The 27,034-nt window shown below is 40.8% G+C and overlaps 1 protein-coding gene across 5 annotated transcripts in view; it reads left to right on the top strand.

Annotated features, from left to right (window-relative positions):
• LOC139753348 (endoplasmic reticulum-Golgi intermediate compartment protein 3) overlaps positions 1–24,171 on the top strand; it is an 83,255-nt gene extending 59,084 nt beyond the window's left edge. For 4 of the 5 annotated variants that reach the window (XR_011713690.1, XR_011713691.1, XM_071669703.1 and 1 more), the window contains one exon: positions 1,334–9,726. The gene's annotated coding sequence lies outside the window, so the exon portion shown is untranslated. Of the gene's footprint in view, positions 1–1,333; positions 9,727–23,783 lie in introns of those variants that run through there. The other variant, XM_071669705.1, reaches the window with a different exon arrangement.
• The last annotated feature ends 2,863 nt before the right edge of the window (positions 24,172–27,034 follow it).

Raw genomic sequence — 27,034 nt, 5'->3', positions numbered from 1 at the left:
TCATCTAACACATTCAACAAACCTTCAAAATATCTACTCCATCTCCTTCTCACATCACCACTACTAGGTATTACCTCCCCATTAGCCCCCTCCGCCGATGTTCCCATTTGTTCTCTTGTCTTATGCTCTTTATTTACCTCCTTCCAAAAATCTTTTTATTCTCCCTAAAATTTAATGATACTCTCTCACCCCAACTCTCATTTGCCCTCTGTTTCACCTCTTGCACCTTTTTCTTGACCTCCTGCCTCTTTCTTTGTATATCTCCCAGTCATTTGCACTATTTTCCTGCAAAAGTTGTCCAAATGCCTCTCTCTTCTCTTTCACTGACAATCTTACTTCTTCATTCCAGCACTCACTACCCTTTCTAATCTGCCCACCTCCCATGCTTCTCATGCCACAAGCATCTTTTGTGCAAGCCATCACTGCTTCCCTAAATACCTCCCATTCCTCCCCCACTCCCCTTACGTCCTTTGCTCTCACCTTTTTCCATTCTGCACTCAGTCTCTCCTGATACTTCCTCACACAAGTCTTCTTCCCAAGCTCACTTACTCTCACCATTCTTGTCACCCCAACATTCTCTCTTCTTTTCTGAAAACCTCTACAAATCTTCACCTTTGCCTCTACAAGATGATGATCAGACATCCCTCCAGTTGCACTTTTCAGCACATTAACAGCCAGAAGTCTCTCTTTCACTTGCCTATTAATTAACACGTAATCCAATAATGCTCTCTGGCCATCTCTCCTACTTACATACGTATACTTATGTATATCTTTCTTTTTAAACCAGGTAATCCCAATCACCAGTCCTATTTCAGCACTCAAATCTACAAGCTCTTCACTATTTCCATTTACAATGCTGAACACCCCATGTACACCAGTTATTCCCTCAACTGCCACATTACTCACCTTTGCATGAGTGGAAGGCCATTCTTCATCTGTTTCCTGGCGTTCCCTCGCTGGTCCGGGAAATGGTGATCAAGTATAATAAATAGATAAATATTTTCAACTTTATTCCAATATGTTATATGAGTAGTATTTCAAGCTTTTCATATTATTTACATTGTCCCCTGCAGCATTCTTTTTGTCTCTTCATTAACAACACTTAGTGTAGATTGAGTGGATAGTTGCTTTTAGAGGCTGAAAAAATAATGTGTTAAGGGAAATGACTTTCAGATCCCTTCTTGGAATGTTAATTAGATGCTGTATTGTCTTATCATCCTCTTCCTCTGCATGATCATATAAACCTGTAAGTAAATGTCATCTCTAAGGTTTTAGCTTTGAAATAAACAAAAATCATTTATTGTATTTGTAATTTTTTCTTTGCACTTTCTAGAGCTTGAAGGACTCAAGCTCAGCAATCCATTCCAGTCAAAGCAGTTGGATCCTGACATGAAAAGCCCAACTAACCTTCCAGAATATCAGCATTCCCAGCAACATACTGTGGACTAACTAATCAAGGTCTGCAAACATTGTTGCTAGAACATTGTTGATAGAAAATATAGTACACTTGCTTAATCCCTGCTGACTGTAATTTATAAAGTGTATTGTCTTGTTTTGCCTTTGCATGATTATTTGATCTTGTAATTACATGTAAAGTTAAAACTGTTGCTTTGAAACAGAATGGGTTTTTATTTGTTATATATTTATGATCTTTGAGCTTCAGTGTGTTTTTGTAGTAACTGTTAAAAGTTGATTAGATTTGAAACAAAAAATTGTATTTTTAATGTTCTATGTAATGAGCTTACTGGTTGGTTAAGTAAATTTTTGACACACACCTCAGTAGTTCATGTTCCTGCTTACATACTTGGACGTTTTGCCTTTTAATGCTGTTTTATGATAAAGGAAATACACAATTCTAGAAAAGCATAAGTTCTGTCAGTGCTTTCAAAAGTACCCTTTGACATTAATTTCCTCATATATTTTTTAATATTTTTAATTTTGATTTTTGTTGTAAAGTCAAACTTTTTTAAGTCTGTTCCTTCAAAAGTCTTCTTTTGCAAGAAAGAGATGAACTCTTTATCCAGTAATAAGTATTTTGATGACCATTTGTAATGAGTGAGTAGTTGAAAGCAAGAGAGATTTCAGAAGATGATGCAAGGGGAATGATTGTTAAATAGCTGGAGTGTTAGCACTGTATGGGATATGGTAGAAGTTTGAATGAAGATATAAGGAAATGAATTTAGGTGCACTGCCATAGTGTCAAAGACCCAGTCCAATTTAGCACAATGAGAAGTTATTTTTTATTTTTTTTTTTGCTGCTGTCTCCCGCGTTTGCGAGGTAGTGCAAGGAAACAGATGAAAGAAATGGCCCAACCCACCCCCATACACATGTATATACATACTTCCACACACGCAAATATACATACCTACACAGCTTTCCATGGTTTACCCCAGACGCTTCACATGCCCTGATTCAATCCACTGACAGCACGTCAACCCCGGTATACCACATCGATCCAATTTACTCTATTCCTTGCCCTCCTTTCACCCTCCTGCATGTTCAGGCCCCGATCACACAAAATCTTTTTCACTCCATCTTTCCACCTCCAATTTGGTCTCCCACTTCTCCTCGTTCCCTCTACCTCCGACACATATATCCTCTTGTACAATCTTTCCTCACTCATTCTCTCCATGTGCCCAAACCATTTCAAAACACCCTCTTCTGCTCTCTCAACCACGCTCTTTTTATTTCCACACATCTCTCTTACCCTTACGTTACTTACTCGATCAAACCACCTCACACCACACATTGTCCTCAAACATCTCATTTCCAGCACATCCATCCTCCTGCGCACAACTCTATCCATAGCCCACGCCTCGCAACCATACAACATTGTTATATGCACTAAATCCAATCTATGTAAATGTAAAATGAATTAAAGGTGATAGATACAAAGATAGAACTGCTGATAGAAGAATTTAGGATGTGCATTTTTACATAGGCATGCATAGATATCTTAGTGGTTTGTGCCCTTTCAAGAAATACTTTCATGGTCATAGAACCCCTTTTATGAAGCTCCCAAAGCTCACAGGAAGCTGTCTACATATACCAGGGAATAGCAAAGGCCAAGAAGTGTGGTGAAGTGTCTGTGTCAGACAAATGTATAGCAATTAGGGAGTAAATGTTTAGTGTCTTGGACATGCTGGTTCCCTTGATAAGTTGAATTGGTGTTTGTAGTTTTTAAATCAAGTGGTGTCCACAACATAGATGAGAAAATATCACTCATACATGCGTAGGGAGTTTTGTTTTAGATGGGTATATGTTTAGTGAGATAGAATTTAAGACTAGGCTGAGGGCAGTTTTTTTGTTCTTGTCTGGTCATTACTGTGTCTTTGTGCTTTGTCAGCACCATATTGGTTTTCATGTTTCTGAGTGGGAAGGAGATATGCAAGTATAGGTTGTTTATGTTTGAGGCAGTGTAAGTTTTTTTGTTTCTACTTGGGGATTGGTGGTTAGTTAAGGTGTAGTTTGGGTTGGAGGGTTCTAGTGCAAAGATTTGGTTGTCAAACACAATTAGAGAGTTTACTGGAAGTGTTGTAGTTGTGTTGTGCAAGTGTTGAATATATGTGGTTGCTAAACAGCTAGCAATTGTGGGGTTTTCAGATTTATATGGTTGCTTTTGAAGAAGTGAGGCATAGTTTAGAGTGGAAAGGATGAGCTGTTCGTAAAGGATGCCAAAGGATTCCATTCCTTGCCCTAAACTAGTACCAGTAAATGTTCTGAGGGTGATTGATATATATATATATATATATGTGTGGATGGTAATACAGTGGAATTTATCAAAAAAGGAGGTGACTGTGTTGTTGACTGGTTGGTAAGGATATTCAGTGTATGTATAGATCATGGTGAAGTGCCTGAGGATTAGTGGAATGCATGCATAGTACCATTGTATAAAGGCTAAGGGATAAAGGTGAGTGTTCACATTACAGAAGCATAAGTTTGTTGAGTATTCCTGGGAAATTATATGGGAGGATATTGATTGAGAGGGTGAAAGCATGTACAGAGCATCAGATTGGGGAAGAGCAATGTCGTAGAGGATGTGTGGATCAGGTTTTTGCTTTGAAGAATGTATGTGAAGAATACTTAGAAAAACAGATGGATTTGTATGTAGCATTTATGGATCTGGAGAAAGCATATGATAGGGTTGATAGAGATTCTTTGTGGAAGGTTTTAAGAGTATATGGTGTGGGAGGTAAGTTGCTAGAAGCATTGAAAAGTTTTTGCCAGGGATGTAAGGCATGTGTATGAGTAGGAAGAGAGGAAAGTGATTGGTTCCCACTGAATGTCTGTTTGTGGCTGGGGTTCATGATGTCTCCATGGTTGTTTAGTTTGTTTATGGATGGGTTGGTTAGGGAAGTGAATGCAAGAGTTTTGGAGAGAGGGGCAAGTATGCAGTCTGTTGAGGATGAGAGGGCTTGGGAAGTGAGTCAGTTGTTGTTCGCTGATGATACAGCACTGGTGGCTGACTCGGATGAGAAACTGCAGAGGTTGGTGACTGAGTTTGGTAAAGTGTGTGAAAGGAGAAAGATATGAATGACTGAATAAGAGCAAGGTTATTAGGTTCAGTAGGGTTGAGGGGCAAGTTATTTGGGAGGTAAGTCTGAATGGAGAAAAACTGGAGGAAGTGAAGTGTTTTAGATATCTGGGAGTGGACTTAGCAGTGGATGGAACCATGGAAGCAGAAGTGAGTCAGAGGGTGGGGGAGGGGGCAAAGGTTCTGGGAGAGTTGAAAAATGTGTGGAAGATGAGAATGTAATCTCAGAGAGCGAAAATGGGTATGGATGCGAGACATGGGCTACAGATAGGGTTGTGGGGAGGAGAGTGGATGTGTTGGAAGTGAAATGTTTGAGGACAATATGTGGTGTGAGGTGGTTTGATCGAGTAAGTAATGAGAGGGTAAGAGGGATGTTTGGTAATAAAAAGAGTGTGGTTGAGAGAGCTGAAGAGGGTGTGTTGAAATGGTTTGGACACATGGAGAGAATGAGTGAGGAAAGATTAACAAAGAGGATATATGCATCAGAGGTGGAGGGAAGAAGGTGAAGCAGGAGACCAAATTGGAGGTAGAAGGATGGAGTGAAAAATATTTTGACCAATCAGGGCCTGAACATACAGGAGGGTGCAAAGAATAGAGTGAATTGGAACGATGTGGTATACCGGGGTCAACATGCTGTCAGTGGATTGAACTAGGGCATGTGAGGTATCTGGTGTAAACCATGGAAGGGTTTGTGGGGCCTGGATGAGAAAAGGGAGCTGTGGTTTTGGTGCATTACAATGACAGCTAGAGACTGTGTGTGAACGAATGTGGCCTTTTTGTCTTTTCCTGGTGCTGCCTTGTTGTTTCTGTGCGACAGGGTGGCAATGGGAATGAATGAAGGCAGCAAGTATGAATATGTACATGTGTATATATGTATATGTATGTGTGTGTAGGGGCATTTATGTATATATATGTGTGTATGTGGAGGGTTAGGCCTTTATGTTGATGTCTTTGGTTTCTGAATAAATGTTGTGTGTGTGATTTTGTAATATCTAGTGTGATGAAGTAAAAAAGATTCTGAATGATCAGGGTTGAACATGGGTTTTTAGGGGGTGATGGTGTATTTCTGTGGGGATGCAGACATTCACATTTTGAGTGAGGAAAAGTTCTGATTTTAATGTAATATTACAAATTTGTTGATGCTTGAGTAGTTTCAGGGTGCTGTGATGTGATTTCAAGATTGTTTACATATGAGAGGACTTTCATGATGTGGCCTCCAAGAAGTGATGGAAGGTCACGTAGGAAGAGGATTGGAGAATAAAACTGCTCCTTGGAGAACCCCATTGTAGAGTGTGAGGGTTTTGGAGGGAAAGCCCTTGTGAATGACGCTTGTTGAGCCTGCTGGGATATTGGTGAATCACTTTTTTCACTTTTGTGGAGGGAAGTGTCAAATATCTTTTGTGTGATAATGTGTTGGGGAAAATCATCAAATTCTCTGTTGATATCTGTTGCCACTAGTATAGTGTAAAGGGGTGGTTGTGGTTAATTGAAACCATCCAGGATGTGTTGTAAGATCTGTGTGCAGTGTATTTATGGCACGGTTGGGTTTAAAGCTGTACTATGTTGGTGGCAGAGTGATGTCTTTCTTGCTTCTATTGTAGATCATTTTTTCAAGGAGTTTGGATATGTTAATAATTGTGATAGAAGACAGTAGGAGGAGGGGAAATTAGAGAGCTTGGAGGGTTTTAGGATAGGGGCTTTGTGATATGTTTCCAGATATTAAGGATATTGTTGTGTATCCAGGAGTGGTTGAAGATATATGTGAGTGTTTGGATTGCATCTTGGCTGAACTATGCATTTTGGCTCAATTATTTTATGTGGAAGTTCGCTATGATATCAGGGCCAAGTGCAGGGTGATTATCTAACCCATTTGCTGTTGTGATTACAGATATATCTGAAATCTGTATGATGGATATGAGTGCACAAAAGAAAGTACAGAAAAAAATGAGTATGAGGGAAGTGAGAGTTGGCTTCGTGTATGATGTTTGAGTTGTATGCTTCTGGCCATGAAATGGGTGAATTGCAGTGCAGTAACACATCTTAGCACCAATCCCTCAGGCAACAAATACATGTTTATGATTATAATCAATTTGTGGTGCTGTTTTAGATGTTACATTTTACTTTTAAAGTATATGTTCATAAGTGATTGCTCTGTAATAATGTATACACTCTATAATAAAGATTTTAATAATTTTACTATTACAAAGTAAGTTTATAGAGATGTGTGCTTCCACTGTTGCGTAAATATTAATTATGATAATTTGTGATGCAGATTTAAGTTTTCTGCTGGAGGACAAGAATTTTGAATCTTCTTATATGGAAACAGGACTGTAAAGCAGAAAGGTCCTTTTTATAGACCCTTTTTTGCTATTGAAAGTCTATATTGTTGTGATTATCACTTGAGTTAAAAATGGAATCTTAATTTCTGCTTCAGGTTGAAAGCCAAAATGCACCTAAAGATAATTTTTGATTCATTGTATTTTGTGAGAGGAAAGCAGGGATTACAATAACTGAAAACCTTCATTTTGACATACATCCCATGGCAGTTTCAATTATATTAGACATCTCTCCACCCTGAGAGATGAACTGTTGATGGAAGTGGTTTGAAAATGTTTGCCGGGTTCACAGTTTTAATAGTACATTTTACCAGAGTTTGCACTTTTGAAGAAAAGAATGGGTCTTGTTAAGCTTGCCCACATTAAACACAAAATAGGAAAGGAAGAATCCCTTTTTCATAATGGACTGACAACAGTTGATGTAAGAATAGTAATGCAGGGAAGTTCATAACGTCAGTATAGTGTCTTCCAAAATCAAGGCAATGTGTTCCAAAAACAGACTTAATTCTTTGAAATGTGCAAAATGATCATTCTTCTTAAATAATGATAAAAGTAATTTGTCTGATATTTCAAGAAGGTCTCTGTACTCTTAATGCGTATCATATCTCGAGACACAATGAGGCTCATTGTAAGGACTACGTGTTGTTCAATGGAGAGGTGTAAACAAAGAAGATAAATACCTTTCACAACACTGAACACACCATGTACACCAATTATTCTGTTAACTGCCACATTACTCAGCTTTGCATTTAAATCATCAATCACTATAACCTGGTCTCGTGCACCAAAGTTGCTAATACACTACTCAATTACTATGTATATATTTATTTATTATATATATTTAACCATTGTCTCCCACATCAGCGAGGTAGCGCAAGGAAACAGATGAAGAATGTCCCAACCACCCACATACACATATATATATATATACATAAATGCCCATACACACACATACATTTCAACATATACATACACATACATACACAGACATATACATATATATAAATGTACATATTCATACTTGCTGCTCTCATCCACTTCTGTTGCCACCACACCACACATAAAATAGCATCCCCTCCCCCTCCAGTGAGGTAGTGCCAGGAAAAGACAAGGTGGCCACATTCGTTCACACTGTCTCTAGCTGTCATTTGTAATGCACCAAAACCACAGCTCCCTTTCCACATCCAAGCCCCAGATGCTTCACATGCCCTGGTTCAATCCACTGACAGCATGTCAACCCCGGTATACCACATTGTTCCAATTTACTCTATTCCTTGCATGCCTTTCACCCTCCTGTATGTTCAGGCCTTGATTGCTCAAAATCTTTTTCACTCCATCGTTCCACCTCCAATTTGGTCTCCCACTTCTCATTGTTCCCTCCACCTCTTACACATATATCCTCTTTGTCAATCTTTCCTCACTCTTTCTCTCCATGTGTCCTAACCATTTCAATACACCCTCTTTTGCTCTCTCAACCACACTTTTTGTTACCACACATTTCTCTTACCCTTTCATTACTTAATCAAACCACCTCACACCACATACATTCCTCAAACATTTCATTTCCAACACATCCACCCTCCTCCGCACAACCCTATCTATAGCCCATGCCTTGCAACCATATAACATTGTTGGAACCACTGTTTCCTCAAACATACCCATTTTTGCTCTCCTAGATAAGGTTTTCACCTTCCACATATTATTCAATGCACCCAAAACCTTTGCCTCCAGCCCCCACCCTGACACACTTCTGCTTCCATCTGCTGCTAAGTCCACTCCCAGATATCTAAAACACTTCACTTCCTCCAGTTTTTCTCCATTCAAACTTATCTCCCGATCTATTTGTCCCTCATCCCTACTGAACCTAATAACCTTGCTCTTATTCACATTTACTTTCAACTTTCTTTTATCAAACACTTTACCAAACTCAGTCACTAACTCCTGCAGTTTCTTACCCTTTCATTATTTACTCAATCAAACCATCTCACACCATATACTGTCCTCAAACATTTCATTTCCAACACATACACCGTCTTCCGTACTACCCTATCAATAGCCCATGCCTCGCACCCATATAACATTGTTAGAACTACTATTTCTTTAAACATACCCATTTTTGCTCTCCGAGATAATGTTTTCACCTTCCTTACACTCTTCATCGCTCACAGAGCCTTCGCCCTCTTCCCCACCCTGTGACTCACTTCCACTTACATGGTTCCATTTGCTGCTAAGCCAATTCCTAGATATCTAAAACACTTCACTTACTCTAATTTTTCTCTATTCAAACTTGCATCCCAATTAATTTGTTCCTTAAACCTACTGAACCTAATAACCTTGCTCTTATTCACATTTACTCTCAACTCTCTCCTTTCAAACACTTTTTCAAACTAAGTCTCCAACTATTGCAGTTTCACACTCGAATCAGTCACCAGTGCTGTATCATCGAGGAACAATAACTGACTCTTTTCCCATGCCCTCTCATCCCCAATGGACTGCCTAGTCATCCCTCTCTCCAAAACTCTTGCATTTACCCTCAATAACCACCCCATCCATACAAACTAAACAACCATGGGAACAGCACACACCCTTCCTGCAAACCGACATTCACCTGGTACCAGTCAATCTCCTCTCTTCTTACTCGTACACATGCCTTACATCCTACATCCTTGGTAAAAACCTTTCACTTCTTTTAGCAACTTATCTCCTGCACCATATACTCTTAAGACCTTCCACAAAGCATCTCTATCAACCCTATCATATAACTTCTTCAGATCCAGAAATGCTACATACTAATCCATCTCTTTTTCTAAGTATTTCTCACACACATTCTTCAAAGCAAACACCTGATCCACACATCCTCTACCACTTCTGAAACCACACTGCTCCTCCCCTATCTGATGCTTTGTACATGCCTTCACCCTCTCAATCAATACCCTTCCATGCAATTTCCCAGGAATATTCAACAAACTTATGCTTCTGTAGTGTAACACTCACCCTTATCCCCTTTGCCTTTGTACAATGGCACTATGCATACATTCGGCCAATCCTCAGGCACTTCACCATGATCTATACATACACTGAATATCCTTACCAACCATCACAAACATAGTCCCCCCTTTCTTAATACATTCAGCTGCAATATCATCCAAACCTGCCGCCTTGCCTGATTTCATCTACTGCAAAGCTTTCACTACTTCTCTCTTAACCAAACCATTCTCTCTGACCCCTCTCACTTTGCATGCCACCCCAACCAAAACACCCTACATCTGCCACTCTATCATCAAACACCTTTAACAAACCTTCAAAATACTCACTCCATCTTCTCACTTGATCGCTTCAATTATCACTTCCCCTCTTCAAGAATGTTTCCATTTGTTCTCTTGTCTTACACACATTATTTACCTCCTTCCAAAACATTTTCTTATTCTCCCTGAAGTTTAATGATACTCCCTCACACCAAATGTCATTTGCCCACTTTTTCAACTCTTCCACCTTCCTCTTGAACTCTTGCCACTTTCTTTTATACATCCCAGTCTTTTGCACTCCTTCCTTGTAAGTATCGTCCAAATGTTTCTCTTTTCTCTTTCACTAACAATTTTACTTCTTCATCTTACCATTCACTACCCTTTCTAATCAGCCCACCTCCTACATTTCTCATGCCACATGCATCTTTTGCACATGCCATCACTTCTTCCCTAAATACATCCCATTCCCCTCAGGTCATTTGCTCTCACCTTTTGCCATTCTACACTCAATCTCTCCTGGTACTTCCTCACACAAGTCTCCTTTTCAAGATCACTTACTCTCACCACTCTTCTTCCCAACATTTTCTCTTCCTTTCTGAAAACCTCTAAAAATCTTCACCTTTGTCTCCACAAGATAGTGATCAGACATCCCACCAGCTACCCCTTTCAGCACGTCACATCCAAAAGTCTCTCTTTTACAGGTCTATCAATTAACCATAATCTAATGATGCCCTTTGACTATTTCTCCTACTCACATATATATATACTTACGTATATCTCTTTTTTTTTAAGTCAGGTATTCCCAATCATCTGTCTTTTTTCGGCATGCAAATCCACAGGATCTTCAACATATCCATTCATAACACTGAGTTCCCCATGTACACCAATTATACCCTGAACTGCCACATTACTCACCTACACATTTAAATCACCAATCACTAATACCCAGTCCCATACACCAAAGATTCTGACACACTCACCCAGCTGCTCCCAAAACGCTTGCCTCTCATGATCTTTCTTCTCTTGAGCTAGTGCATAAGCACCAAAAATCATGGATCTCTTTCCATCCACTTTCAGTATTACCCACATCAATCTAGAATTTACTTTCTTACACTCTATCATTACACTCTATCACATACTCCCATAACTCCTGTTTCAGGAATAGTGCTACTCCTTCCTTAGCTCTTGTCCTCTCACCAATCCTTGAATTTACTCCCAAGACTTTTCCAAACCATTCTTCCCCTTTACCTTTAAGCTTCGTTTCACTCACAGCCAGAACATCCAAGTTTCTTTCCTCAAACATACTACCTATCTCTCCTTTCTTCTCATCTTGGTTACATCCACACAAATTCAGACACCCCAATGTGAGCCTTCAAGGAGAATAAGCACTCCCCACTTGTCTCCTCCTTCTGTTCCCACTTTTAGAAATTGAAATACAAGACGGGGAGGGTTTCCAGACCCCTGCTCCCACCCCCTTTAATAACCTACGACATGCACAAAGCATTCCACAGAGCATCTCTATCAACTCTATCATATGCCTTCTCCAGATCCATAAATGCTACATAAAAATCCATTTGCTTTTCTAAGTATTTCTCACATACATTCATCAAAGCAAACACCGGATCCACACATCCTCTACCACTTCTGAAACCACACTGCTCTTCCCCAATCTGATGCTCTGTACATGCCTTCACCCTCTCAATCAATATCCTCCCATATAATTTACCAGGAATACTCAACAAACTTATACCTCTGTAATTTGAGCACTCACTCTTATCCCCTTTGCCTTTGTACAATGGCACTATGCACGCATTCCGCTAATCCTCAGGCACCTCACCATGAGTCATACATACATTAAATAACCTTACCAACCAGTCAACAATACAGTCACCTCCTTTTTTAATAAATTCCACTGCAATACCATCCAAACCTGCTGCCTTGCCGGCTATCATCTTCCGCAAAGCTTTCACTACCTCTTCTCTGTTTACCAAATCATTTTCCCTAACCCTCTCACTTTGCACACCACCTCGACCAAAACACCCTATATCTGCCACTCTATCATCAAACACATTCAACAAACCTTCAAAATACTCACTCCATCTCCTTCTCACATCACCACTACTTGTTATCACCTCCCCATTTGCGCCCTTCACTGAAGTTCCCATTTGCTCCCTTGTCTTACGCACTTTATTTACCTCCTTCGAGAACATCTTTTTATTCTCCCTAAAATTTAATGATACTCTCTCACCCCAACTCTCATTTGCCCTTTTTTTCACCTCTTGCACCTTTCTCTTGACCTCCTGTCTCTTTCTTTTATACATCTCACACTCAATTGCATTTTTTTCCTGCAAAAATCGTCCAAATGCCTCTCTCTTCTCTTTCACTAATACTCTTACTTCTTCATCCCACCACTCACTACCCTTTCTAATCAACCCACCTCCCACTCTTCTCATGCCACAAGCATCTTTTGCGCAATCCATCACTGATTCCCTAAATACATCCCATTCCTCCCCCACTCCCCTTACTTCCATTGTTCTCACCTTTTTCCATTCTGTACTCAGTCTCTCCTGGTACTTCCTCACACAAGTCTCCTTCCCAAGCTCACTTACTCTCACCACCCTCTTCACCCCAACATTCACTCTTCTTTTCTGAAAACCCATACAAATCTTCACCTTAGCCTCCACAAGATAATGATCAGACATCCCTCCAGTTGCACCTCTCAGCACATTAACATCCAAAAGTCTCTCTTTCGCGCGCCTGTCAATTAACACGTAATCCAATAACGCTCTCTGGCCATCTCTCCTACTTACATAAGTATACTTATGTATATCTCGCTTTTTAAACCAGGTATTCCCAATCATCAGTCCTTTTTCAGCACATAAATCTACAAGCTCTTCACCATTTCCATTTACAACACTGAACACCCCATGTATACCAATTATTCCCTCAACTGCCACATTACTCACCTTTGCATTCAAATCACCCATCACTATAACCCGGTCTCGTGCATCAAAACCACTAACACACTCATTCAGCTGCTCCCAAAACACTTGCCTCTCATGATCTTTCTTCTCATGCCCAGGTGCATATGCACCAATAATCACCTATCTCTCTCCATCAACTTTCAGTTTTACCCATATTTATCGAGAGTATTTATATATATATATATATATATATATATATATATATATATATATATATATATATATATATATATATATATATATATATATATTTTCTTTCTTTTAAACTATTCGCCATTTCCCGCGTTAGCGAGGTAGCATTAAGAACAGAGGACTGGGCCTTTGAGGGAATACCCTCACCTGGCCCCCTTCTCTGTTCCGTCTTTTGGAAAATTAAAAAAAAAAACGAGAGGGGAGGATTTCCAGCCCCCCGCTCCCACCCCTTTTAGTCGCCTTCTACGACACGCAGGGAATACGTGGGAAGTATTCTTAATCCCCTATCCCCAGGGATAGGGGATATATATATATATATATATATATATATATATATATATATATATATATATATATATATAAATTTTGGGAGCCTTGAAAAATGTGTGGAAGTCGAGAACATTATCTCGGAAAGCAAAAATGGGTATGTTTGAGGGAATAGTGGTTCCAACAATGTTGTATGGTTGCGAGGCGTGGGCTATGGATAGAGATGTGCGCAGGAGGATGGATGTGCTGGAAATGAGATGTTTGAGGACAATGTGTGGTGTGAGGTGGTTTGATCGAGTAAGTAACGTAAGGGTAAGAGAGATGTGTGGAAATAAAAAGAGCGTGGTTGAGAGAGCAGAAGAGGGTGTTTTGAAATGGTTTGGGCACATGGAGAGAATGAGTGAGGAGAGATTGACCAAGAGGATATATGTGTCGGAGGTGGAGGGAACGAGGAGAAGAGGGAGACCAAATTGGAGGTGGAAAGATGGAGTGAAAAAGATTTTGTGTGATCGGGGCCTGAACATGCAGGAGGGTGAAAGGAGGGCAAGAAATAGAGTGAATTGGAGTCATGTGGTATACAGGGTAAATGATTTGGTAAACAGAGAAGAGGTAGTGAAAGCTTTGCGGAAGATGAAAGCCGGCAAGGCAGCAGGTTTGGATGGTATTGCAGTGGAATTTATTAAAAAAGGGGGTGACTGTATTGTGGACTGGTTGGTAAGGTTATTTAATGTATGTATGACTCATGGTGAGGTGCCTGAGGATTGGCGGAATGCGTGCATAGTGCCATTGTACAAAGGCGTTTGCGAGGTAGCGGAAGGAAACAGACGAAAGAAATGGCCCAACCCCCCCCCCCCCATACACATGTACATACACACATCCACACACGCAAATATACATACCTACACAGCTTTCCATGGTTTACCCCAGACGCTTCACATGCCTTGATTCAATCCACTGACAGCACGTCAACCCCTGTATACCACATCGCTCCAATTCACTCTATTCCTTGCCCTCCTTTTACCCTCCTGCATGTTCAGGCCCCGATCACACAAAATCTTTTTCACTCCATCTTTCCACCTCCAATTTGGTCTCCCTCTTCTCCTCGTTCCCTCCACCTCCGACACATATATCCTCTTGGTCAATCTTTCCTCACTCATTCTCTCCATGTGCCCAAACCATTTCAAAACACCCTCTTCTGCTCTCTCAACCACGCTCTTTTTATTTCCACACATCTCTCTTACCCTTACGTTACTTACTCGATCAAACCACCTCACACCACACATTGTCCTCAAACATCTCATTTCCAGCACATCCATCCTCCTGCGCACAACTCTATCCATAGCCCACGCCTCGCAACCATACAGCATTGTTGGAACCACTATTCCTTCAAACATACCCATTTTTGCTTTCCGAGATAATGTTCTCGACTTCCACACATTTTTCAAGGCTCCCAAAATTTTCGCCCCCTCCCCCACCCTATGATCCACTTCCGCTTTTTTTGCTTTGTCGCTGTCTCCCACGTTTGCGAGGTAGCGCAAGGAAAGAGACGAAAGAAATGGCCCACAAATCACACAAAATCTTTTTCACTCAATCTTTCCACCTCCAATTTGGTCTCCCACTTCTCCTCGTTCCCTCCACCTCCGACACATATATCCTCTTGGTCAATCTTTCCTCACTCATTCTCTCCATGTGCCCAAACCATTTCAAAACACCCTCTTCTGCTCTCTCAACCACGCTCTTTTTATTTCCACACACCTCTCTTACCCTTCCGTTACTTACTCGATCAAACCACCTCACATCACACATTGTCCTCAAACATCTCATTTCCAGCACATCCATCCTCCTGCGCACAACTCTATCCATAGCCCACACCTCGCAACCATACAACATTGTTGGAACCACTATTCCTTCAAACATACCCATTTTTGCTTTCCGAGATAATGTTCTCGACTTCCACACATTCTTCAAGGCTCCCAGGATTTTCGCCCCCTCACCCACCCTATGATCCACTTCCGCTTCCATGGTTCCATCCGCTGCCAGATCCACTTCCAGATATCTAAAACACTTTACTTCCTCCAGTTTTTCTCCATTCAAACTTACCTCCCAATTGACTTGACCCTCAACCCTACTGTACCTAATTACCTTGCTCTTATTCACATTTACTCTGAACTTTCTTCTTTCACAAACTTTACCAAACTCAGTCACCAGCTTCTGCAGTTTCTCACATGAATCAGCCACCAGCGCTGTATCATCAGCAAACAACAACTGACTCACTTCCCAAGCTCTCTCATCCCCAACTGACTTCATACTTGCCCCTCTTTCCAAAACTCTTGCATTCACCTCCCTAACAACCCCATCCATAAACAAATTGAACAACCATGGGGACATAACACACCCCTGCCGCAAACCTACATTCACTGAGAACCAATCACTTTCCTCTCTTCCTACACGTACACATGCCTTACATCCTCGATAAAAACTTTTCACTGCTTCTAACAACTTTCCTCCCACACCATATATTCTTAATACCTTCCACAGAGCATCTCTATCAACTCTATCATATGCCTTCTCCAGATCCATAAATGCTACATACAAATCCATTAGTTTAAGTATTTCTCACATACATTCTTCAAAGCAAACACCTGATCCACACATCCTCTACCACTTCTGAAACCACACTGCTCTTCCCCAATCTGATGCTCTGTACATACCTTCACCCTCTCAATCAATACCCTCCCATATAATTTACCAGGAATACTCAACAAACTTATACCTCTGTAATTTGAGCACTCACTCTTATCCCCCTTGCCTTTGTACAATGGCACTATGCAAGCATTCCGCCTATCCTCAGGCACCTCACCATGAGTCATACATACATTAAATAACCTTACCAACCAGTCAACAATACAGTCACCCCCTTTTTTAATAAATTCCACTGCAATACCATCCAAACCTGCTGCCTAGCTGGCTTTCATATTCCGTAAAGCTTTTACTGCCTCTTCTCTATTTACCAAATCATTTTCCCTAGCCCTCTCACTTTGCACACCACCTCGACCAAAACACCCTATATCTGCCACTCTATCATCAAACACATTCAACAAACCTTCAAAATACTCACTCCATCTCCTTCTCACATCACCACTACTTGTTATCACCTCCCCATTAGCCCCGTTCACTGAAGTCCCCGTTTGCTCCCTTGTCTTACGCACTTTATTTACCTCCTTCCAAAACATCTTTTTATTCTCCCTGAAATTTAATGATACTCTCTCACCCCAACTCTCATTTGCCCTTTTTTTCACCTCTTGCACCTTTCTCTCAACCTCCTGCCTCTTTCTTTTATACCTCTCCCACTCATTTGCATTTTTCCCCTGCAAAAATCGTCCAAATGCCTCTCTCTTCTCTTTCACTAATAACCTTACTTCTTCATCCCACCACTCACTACCTTTTCTAATCAACCCACCTCCCACGCTTCTCATGCCACAAGCATCTTTTGCGCAAGCCATCACTGCTTCCCTAAAAACATCCCATTCCTCCCCCACTCCCCTTACCTCCTTTGTTCTCACCTTTTTTCATTCTGTACTCAGTCTCTCCTGGTACTTCCTCACACAAGTCTCCTTCCCAAGCTCACTTACTCTAACCACTCTCTTCACCCTAACATTCTCTGTTCTTTTCTGAAAACCCCCACAAATCTTCACCTTCGCCTCCACAAGATAATAATCAGACATCCCTCCAGTTGCACCTCTCAGCACATTAACATCCAAAAGTCTCTCTTTCGTGCGTCTATCAGTTAGCACGTAATCCAATAACGCTCTCTGGCCATCTCTCCTACTTACATACGTATACTTATGTATATCTCGGGGGAGAAAGAATATATATATATATATATATATATATATATATATATATATATATATATATATATATATATATATATATCTTTCTTTCTTTCATACTATTCGCCATTTCCCGCATTAGCGAGGAAGCGTTGAGAACAGAGGACTGGGCCCTTGAGGGAATATCCTCACCTGGGCCCCTTCTCTGTTCCCTCTTTTGGAAAAAAAAAAAAAAAAAAAAAAAAAAAAAAGTGAGAGGGGAGGATTTCCAGCCCCCCGCTCCCTCCCCTTTTAGTCGCCTTCTACGACACGCAGGGAATACGTGGGAAGTATTCTTTCTCCCCTATCCCCTATATATATATATATATATATATATATATATATATATTTTGCTTTGTCGCTGTCTCCCACGTTTGCGAGGTAGCGCAAGGAAACAGACGAAAGAAATGGCACCACCCACCTCCATTCACATGTATATACATACACATCCACACACGCAAATATACATACCCATACATCTAAATGTACACATATATATACACACACAGGCACATACATATATACACATGCACACAATTCACACTGTCTACCTTTATTCATTCCCATCACCACCTCGCCACACATGGAATAACATCCCCCTCCCCCCTCATGTGTGCGAGCTAGCGCTAGGAAAAGACAACAAAGGCCCCATTCGTTCACAGTCTCCAGCTGTCATGCAATAATGCCCGAAACCACAGCTCCCTTTCCACATCCAGGCCCCACAGAACTTTCCATGGTTTACCCCAGACACTTCATATGCCCAGATTCAATCCACTGACAGCACGTCAACCCTGGTATACCACATTGATCCTATTCACTCTATTCCTTGCCCACCTTTCACCCTCCTGCATGTTCAGGCCCTGATCATTCTAAATCTTTTTCACTCCATATTTCCACCTCCAATTTGGTCTCCCACTTCTCCTCGTTCCCTCCACTTCCGACACATATATCCTCTTGGTCAATCTTTCCTCACTCACTCTCTCCATGTGCCCAAACCTTTTCAAAACACCCTCTTCTGCTCTCTCAACCATGCTCTTTTTATTTCCACACATCTCTCTTACCCTTACATTACTTACTTGATCAAACCACCTCACACCACATATTGTCCTCAAACATCTCATTTCCAGCACAGCCACCCTCCTGCGCACAACTCTATCCATAGCCCACACCTCGCAACCATACAACATTGTTGGAACCACTATTCCTTCAAACAAAGCCACTTTTGCTTTCGGAGATAATGTTCTCGACTTCCACACATTCTTCAAGGCTCCCAGGATTTTCGCCCCCTCCCCCACCCTATGATTCACTTCCGCTTCCATGGTTCCATCCGCTGCCAGATCCACTCCCAGATATCTAAAACACTTTACTTCCTCCAGTTTTTCTCCATTCAAACTTACCTCCCAATTGACTTGAGCCTCAACCCAACTGTACATAATAACCTTGCTCTTATATATATATACTTCCCACGCATTCCTCACGTGTCGTATACGGTGACTAAAGGGGACGGGAGTGGGGGGCTGGAAACCCTCCCCTCCTTGTATTTTAACTTTCTAAAAGGGGAAACAGAAGAAGGAGTCACGCGGGGAATGCTCATCCTCTTCAAAGGCTCAGATTGGGGTGTCTAAATGTGTGTGGATGTAACCAAGATGAAAAAAAAAGGAGAGATATGTAGAAAGTACCAGGAGAGACTGAGTACAGAATGGAAAAAGGTGAGAACAATGGAAGTAAGGGGAGTGGGGGAGGAATGGGATGTATTTAGGGAATCAGTGATGGATTGCGCAAAAGATGCTTGTGGCATGAGAAGAGTGGGAGGTGGGTTGATTAGAAAGGGTAGTGAGTGGTGGGATGAAGAAGTAAGAGTATTAGTGAAAGAGAAGAGAGAGGCATTTGGACGATTTTTGCAGGGAAAAAATGAAATTGAGTGGGAGATGTATAAGAGAAAGAGACAGGACGGTCAAGAGAAAGGTGCAAGAGGTGAAGAAAGAGGGCAAATGAGAGTTGGGGTGAGAGAGTATCATTAAATTTTAGGGAGAATAAAAAGATGTTCTGGAGGAGGTAAATAAAGTGCGTAAGACAATGGAGCAAATGGGAACTTCAGTGAAGGGCGCAAATGGGGAGGTGATAACAAGTAGTGGTGATGTGAGAGAGATGGAGTGAGTATTTTGAAGGTTTGTTGAATGTGTTTGATGATAGAGTGGCAGATATAGGGTGTTTTGGTCGAGGTGGTGTGCAAAGTGAGAGGGTTAGGGAGATGATTTGGTAAACAGAGAAGAGGTAGTAAAAGCTTTGTGGAAGATGAAAGCCGGCAAGGCAGCGAGTTTGGATGGTATTGCAGTGGAATTTATTAAAAAAGGGGGTGACTGTATTGTTGACTGGTTGGTAAGGTTATTTAATGTATGTATGACTCATGGTGAGGTGCCTGAGGATTGGCGGAATGCGTGCATAGTGCCATTGTACAAAGGCAAAGGGGATAAGAGTGAGTCCTCAAATTACAGAGGTATAAGTTTGTTGAGTATTCCTGGTAAATTATATGGGAGGATATTGATTGAGAGGGTGAAGGCATGTACAGAGCATCAGATTGGGGAAGAGCAGTGTGGTTTCAGAAGTGGTAGAGGATGTGTGGATCAGGTGTTTGCTTTGAAGAATGTATGTGAGAAATACTTAGAAAAGCAAATGGATTTGTATGTAGCATTTATGGATCTGGAGAAGGCATATGATAGAGTTGATAGAGATGCTCTGTGGAAGGTTTTAAGAATATATGGTGTGGGAGGCAAGTTGTTAGAAGCAGTGAAAAGTTTTTATTGAGGATGTAAGGCGTGTGTATGAATAGGAAGAGAGGAAAGTGATTGGTTCTCAGTGAATGTAGGTTTGCGGAAGAGGTGCGTGATGTCTCCATGGTTGTTTAATTTGTTTGTGGATGGGGTTGTTAGGGAGGTGAATGCAAGAGTTTTGAAGAGAGGGGCAAGTCTGTTGTGGATGAGAGAGCTTGGGAAGTGAGTCAGTTGTTGTTTGGTGATGATACAGCCCTGGTGGCTGATTCGGGTGAGAAACTGCAGAAGCTGGTGACTGAGTTTGGTAAAGTGTGTGAAAGAAGAAAGCTGAGAGTAAATGTGAATAAGAGCAAGGTTATTAGGTACAGTAGGGTTGAGGGACAAGTCAACTGGGAGGTAAGTTTGAATGGAGAAAAACTGGAGGAAGTGAAGTGTTTTAGATATTTGCAAGTGGATTTAACAGCAGATAGAATCATGGAAGCGGAAGCGAGTCATAGGGTGGGGGAGGGGTTGAAAGTTCTGGAAATGTTGAAAAATGTGTGGAAGGCGAGGATGTTATCTCGGAAAGCAAAAATGGGTACGTTTGAAGGAATAGTGGTTCCGACAATGTTGTATGGTTGCGAGGCATGGACTATAGATAGAGGTGTTCGGAGCAGGGTGAATGTGCTGGAAATGAGACGTTTGAGGACAATATGTGGTGCGAGGTGGTTTGATCGAGTAAGTAATGAAAGGGGTAAGAGAGATGTGTGGTAATAAAAAGAGTATGGTTGAGAGAGCAGAAGAGGGTGTTTTGAAATGGTTTGGTCACATGGAGAGAATGAACGAGGAAAGATTGACGAAGAGGATATATGTGTCAGAGGTGGAGGGAATGAGGAGAAGTGGGAGACCAAATTGGAGGTGGAAAGATGGAGTGAAAAAGATTGAGTGATCGGGGCCTGAACATGCAGGTGGGTGAAAAGCGGGCAATGAGTAGAGTGAATTGGAACGATGTGGTATACTGGGGTCGACATGCTGTAAATGGATTGAACCAGGGCATGTGAAGCGTCTCGGCTTAACCATGGAAAGTTTTGTGGGGCCTAGACGTGGAAAGGGAGCTGTGGTTTCGGTGCATTATACATGACAGCTAGAGACTGAGTGTGAACGAATGTGGCCTTTGTTGTCTTTTCCTAGTGCTACCTCGTGCACATGTGGGGGGAGCGGGTTGCCATTTGATGTGCAGCGGGGTGGCGACGGGAATGAATAAAGCCAAACAGTATGAATTATGTACATGTGTATATATGTGTATGTCTGTGTGTGTATACATATGTATACACTGAGATGTATAGGTATGTATATGTGCATGTCTGGACGTGGATGTATATACATGTGTATGTGGGTTGGGCCATTTCTTTCGTCTGTTTCCTTGCGCTACCTCACTATCGCGGGAGACAGCGACAAAGTATAATAAAATAATAATAAAAATAATAATAATATATTGACATTTGCTGCCTTCATCGATTCCTGTTGCCACCCCGCCACACATGAAATGGCACACCCCTCCCCTCACACGCGTACGAAGTAGCTCTAGGAAAAGACAGCAAAGGCCAAAGGTCTCTAGCTGTCATGTGTAATGCACTGAAACCACAGCTCCCTTTCCACATCCAGACCCCACAAACTTTCCATGGTTTACCCCAGATGCTTCACATGCCCTGGTTCATTCCCCTGACAGCATGTCTACCCTGGTATACCAGATTGTTCCAATTCACTCTATTCCTCGTATGCCTTTCACCCTCCTGTATGTTCAGGCCATGATCACTCAAAATCTTTTTCACTCCATCCTTCCACCTCCAATTTGGTCTCCCTCTTCTCGTTCCCTCCACCTCTGACACATATATCCTCTTTGTCAATCTTTCCTCACTCATTCTCCATGTGACCAAACCATTACAATAACCCCTCTTCTGCTCTCTCAATCACACTCTTTTTCCTAACACACATCATCTCTTACCCTTTCATTACTAACTCGATTAAATCACCTGACACCACTTATTGTTCTGAGGCATTTAATTTCCAACACATCCACCCTCCTCTGCACAACCTTATATATAGCCCATGCCTCACATTTTTATTTAAAACCTATACTTTCTCTTACTTTAATTGATGGATGATTGACTAAATGTTGCAAAGAGAAAGTTAGTAAGGGCATTGTAGTAGAGGGGAGGTGTCAGGGGTGACAGATAGTTGGATAGGCTATCTTCTCCATTGCCTGCTTTTTTATAGATAGCAAGAAATGCTCACTATCCAGGCCTTCTTATACCTCTGATTTATATTATTGCACTGCACCTCATGATCTTCATAAAAACAATTGAAAAACTGCAAGTTGTGGTGAGCTACAGAAGCACATCCTGCTTTGTCTGGTTTTGAGACCACTGTATGATAACTCTTCCCAGAATCATGAGGGCTGACAGATGTTTGATGTGTTTCATATCCCTTCATTTATGTAATGGGTAAATACATTATCCATAGCATTTAATTACTCAAAGTGATGAGAATAACCATGCTGTATATTTGAAGCTATTCTATGAGTTGTGGGGGAGCACATAGTGGCAGGACATGACTATGTGCAGGACATGAAGATTGCATTAAAAGCACATCTTTGATTTTTTGGGGGGATGATAGTGCTATTTCCCAGGTATCTCTATAAGGCCCTATGTGTAAATACAAGTTACATTTCACAATATTTTGAAATTCACCAAATATCAAAGTGTATCATTACCTTGAATTGTTTTTCATTACATTGTTGGTATCAGTCAAACAGTCTAGTCGTTCTTTCCTGTGCATCTTACAGACTGATATTTTTTGCAATGTGCAAAAAATATCAGTCTTTGTAACAAAGACTGATATTTTTTGCACATGGGTGAGCGGGCCAGGGCTTCTTTCGTTAATATCAGGTAAATGTGATGCAGTCAGATTGAATCATATTTTGTACTTTTTCAAATGTATTTTTGTCAACTTTTATGAGGTTAGATTTTATCAATATGATTCTGCTCTCCAAGATTTTTTTTACCAGTGAATGCTACCCATGTTGTTTTTATATTAGCAAGTTTTTTTACTGTATATAATGTACCTTTTAAGCAAATTTTTAAAATCTCATGGTCAGAAATGTTGCTGGTCATGAATATTAGTCAGTCATCAGGCAAAAGAATTGTTTTGTGCAGTGTTTTCTGAAACAAATGTAGGGTGAATCTGGATATCTGTAATTCCTCAAATTGTAGTTTGTACGTTATATACTAATGTTATACATTATGGCTGAAATATTTTTTTGAATGGTAATCACCAAGGCAACCAAGGTTTAGCTAACTTTCACTTAGCTGAAAAACTTTGAAAACTTGTCATAAGTTGGAAGAAGAGATTTGATGATGGGTTTCTGGACTGAGTTTTTTGGAAGGGATTATATTAGCTGAATGTGCTGTGTAGATGTATGCAAATCAAATTACACGGAGAAACCTAGTCATTGTCTTGGCTTTAAAAGTCTGAGAAATGACTTTTACAATATAGATAGGTAGGTTTTGATCACGTAAATATACTTGTGTGTTGTATTTCAGAAATCTGATGTGAAGAAAAGGAAAAACTAGTTTTCTTCCACTACAGAGCACTTCTTTATTATTACTTTTGTAATTTACATGGAATTAGTCACTGCCATGTTTGCCCAATGAATAGGTGATATGATGTAGTGGAGCTGCATCCACTTATTTGGTAATTATAAAATGAGAAAGCTTTAAAACCATAACTATCTTAGCTGTTGATATATTTCTCATAGAAGGTACTGTTTGGAGGCCAGAATATTTTTCCTATTGTATAGAGAACATTGAATGTGTTACAGATATTCATACTCAACTCCTGAAACTTGCAATTATCTGTAATTCAAAAAAATTATATTACATGAAAAGCTTCTGTAAGTGTGATAATAAAGAAGCAGATAATCCAAATTAAGCCAAGAAGTTGAATTATCAGATTTCCCCTTCAATGAATATTCACTACTAGAAGAAACTGAGAAATCTCCCACCTGTATGTGTATTTGCTAGCCAGTGAGTTGACATATGTGCTCTCTCTCTAGCCTCACTGAAATATACTTTACTTATACCCTTTCTGTACACACAGGTATGAAATTATGTGAGTGATCAACACTGATGATGTATGATATTCTTTATCCAAGATTAATAACTGTAAATGTATGGTTTCTTGGGAATCCCTTGAGAAATACTAAGCTTGTACCAAAGTAACTGTTTTAACTGGGGAAGTAGACATAAAACCAACTACATAAATTGCATCATTCAAAAGAGAATAACAAATATAAATCTCCCTATATACCCAAAAAGCAAGATTTGCTTTAGCAAGAACAGATGTAAACAACATTACCGAAGAATCTTTGAATGAGCCATTTAAGAGCTTTGGTTCTAATGGAAGACTACATGATCAGCACTCACAAATTACTCCTCTAAGTTTCAAACAGGTCTTTTTGTGTGCTTCTTGGTGACCCACTTGAATCTTAGAAAATCCTTGAAGATGACTCCAGCTTCTCGAGCTGCTTACCCTAATGCCATGTGGAGTTTACCAGGGATTTTCTCACCAGAGAAGGTGAGTACACTTTTTGTTTGTTCTGCGACGTATTTGATAAGCTTTGAGTAGGTGTTAGGGAAAAAAAAAGCGAAGTCTTGGTGACACAAGATGTTACGATGATAGGGTGAGAAGAACCTTGGTTCTTGGCGACAAAAGCAGTTGTGATACAGGAAACAGACACAAGTATATCATCTAGAGTAGATAGCGTAGATAGTAGAATAGCAACTGTTGAGACGAAGTTGGAAGAAACTTCCACCCTCCAACCTCGAGGAAAACATGTCGCCGCATGACCGAACAACTTAAAAGCAACAAACTCCAGTCGCAATAGGTTTAGCGTACTACATGAAATACATGATGATCATAGCATCATCGAGGTCTGGGACCAGGAGTTCTGTGCTAAGGGTAGAAATAGGAAGAACTTGTGGAGGCTGGAGCTAGGATAGAACACGTCCTAGATAAGTTTGACGACAGTCTCAAACAATCCCGATGTGATTTTTGTCGTTCAGTTGGAGACGAACAACGCACTTAATGTGAGATCGGAAGAAATATTAGCGAAGTATAGGGAACTTGTAAGCAAGTTTAAAGAAAATTGTGGGAAGCTTATAATATCAGGATTGCTGTAAAGGTGTGAAGTCGATTCCTATACCCTCAGTAGAATGATGTGATAAACAGAATTGAAGCTCTGTAGAGAGGATTGTGTATAGCATAGACCAGTGGAACCATTTTAGTCATGATAGATCTCTGTATGCCAGGATTGGTCTTCACTTCAATGGAATAAGGAAAGCCCGCCTTGGCAGAGTATTAGATGATAACATTTGGCCTTTTTTCTTTAGAGGTAAGCTACTCAGGAGAGCGAATCACGGTCGAGCTAACGAAGGAACTAGGAGAGTGGGGCAGGGTGAACGTGTATCTGTGGGAGGTGGGTCGCTACAGGGGGAATCTGAGTGTGAAAAGGATCCGAGGGGCAAGGCATCCAGTTTGAGCACTATAAATATAACGGTAGAGGATGGATGGGACCTTGGCGATAGGGATCCTTGGGGAGTAGCGGTAACTTCACAGGCAGAAGAATTAGCAAAGAAAGGTCAATTAGGGTCGGTTGGGGAGAACTCAGGTAGTATAAGCAGTGGGTTAGCACAGCTACAAGTTAACTCTCAGGTAACTTTTAGAACTAAGGCTGGTAGGGTCCAGTGCGGGGAGGGTCAGAGTAAGGCGGCGAACTTGAAAACTGATGAAGAACCGTCTTTCTCCCGTTGCTGCACACACAGACATTAACAGTGATAATATAAAAACGCATACCAACTAAAAAAAAAAAAAAGCAAACAGTCCAGAAATGAACTGCAAGGAAAATAAGTTTGATATCAACAAATGCCCAGAGTATCATTACGAAACGCCCTGCTACCAGTTGTAGGTGCTTAGAAAAGAGAAAGAAAATACAATAATACTGGAAAATACAATACATGACAATAGATAGAATACAAGAACAGATAAAGGAGAGTATATACTGTCGTTGCGTTATTATCGCAAGAAGTCCGTACTAGAGATTATTATTTGATAGTTGGAGGTTCAAGTGAGATTACCTTGGGGGCCCATACCCATGGTTAAAGTAAAACCCCTTAATTCAGACATTAATGACCCTACTAGGCCGATGGACTGCCAAGCATACTTACACTACCCACTTTCCTGAGGGTAAGGAGTCAACAATGTGTCTACAATAGACACTGACAAATTCGGTTCCATGATAGGCGTGGAAAGCAGCTGGTGTGCGGCATGTTTGAAGCTTGAGGACATGCTTCCGGCCAGCACGGACGGACTGACCTGACGAGGAAGTTACTGAAAAATCGAGCATTACTGCAATCTCATAAACGTGGGGAAACTCTGAGATTGAATCCTTAATCGCCGAGTTAGCAACACTCGGATACCAACTATTCACGAAAGATCGCTTGTACAGGGTAGGTGGTGGAGTTTTCATCTACGTTGATAATAATGTACGTAAGTGCTATTAAGATAAGCAAAGTAGACACACACACGACTCTCTTCATATTGATATTACCGACAAGTTTAAATGTAAACTACGTCTTGACGTTATTCACAGACCTCCTAAGCTAAAAGAAGGCGACGATAAGTTGTTATACAATGAAATCAAAACCAAAGTAAACAGTAAAGAGGTTATAACAGCTGGAGACTTCAACAATCCAAACATAAACTGGAACACGTTAACAGATGAACGAGACTGACG

This window comes from Panulirus ornatus, chromosome 14 (assembly GCF_036320965.1).
Source record: "Panulirus ornatus isolate Po-2019 chromosome 14, ASM3632096v1, whole genome shotgun sequence".
Classification (NCBI taxonomy): Eukaryota; Metazoa; Arthropoda; class Malacostraca; order Decapoda; family Palinuridae; genus Panulirus; species Panulirus ornatus.
Note: the sequence above shows the minus strand (reverse complement) of the source record. Positions and strands in the feature narration are given on the sequence as shown.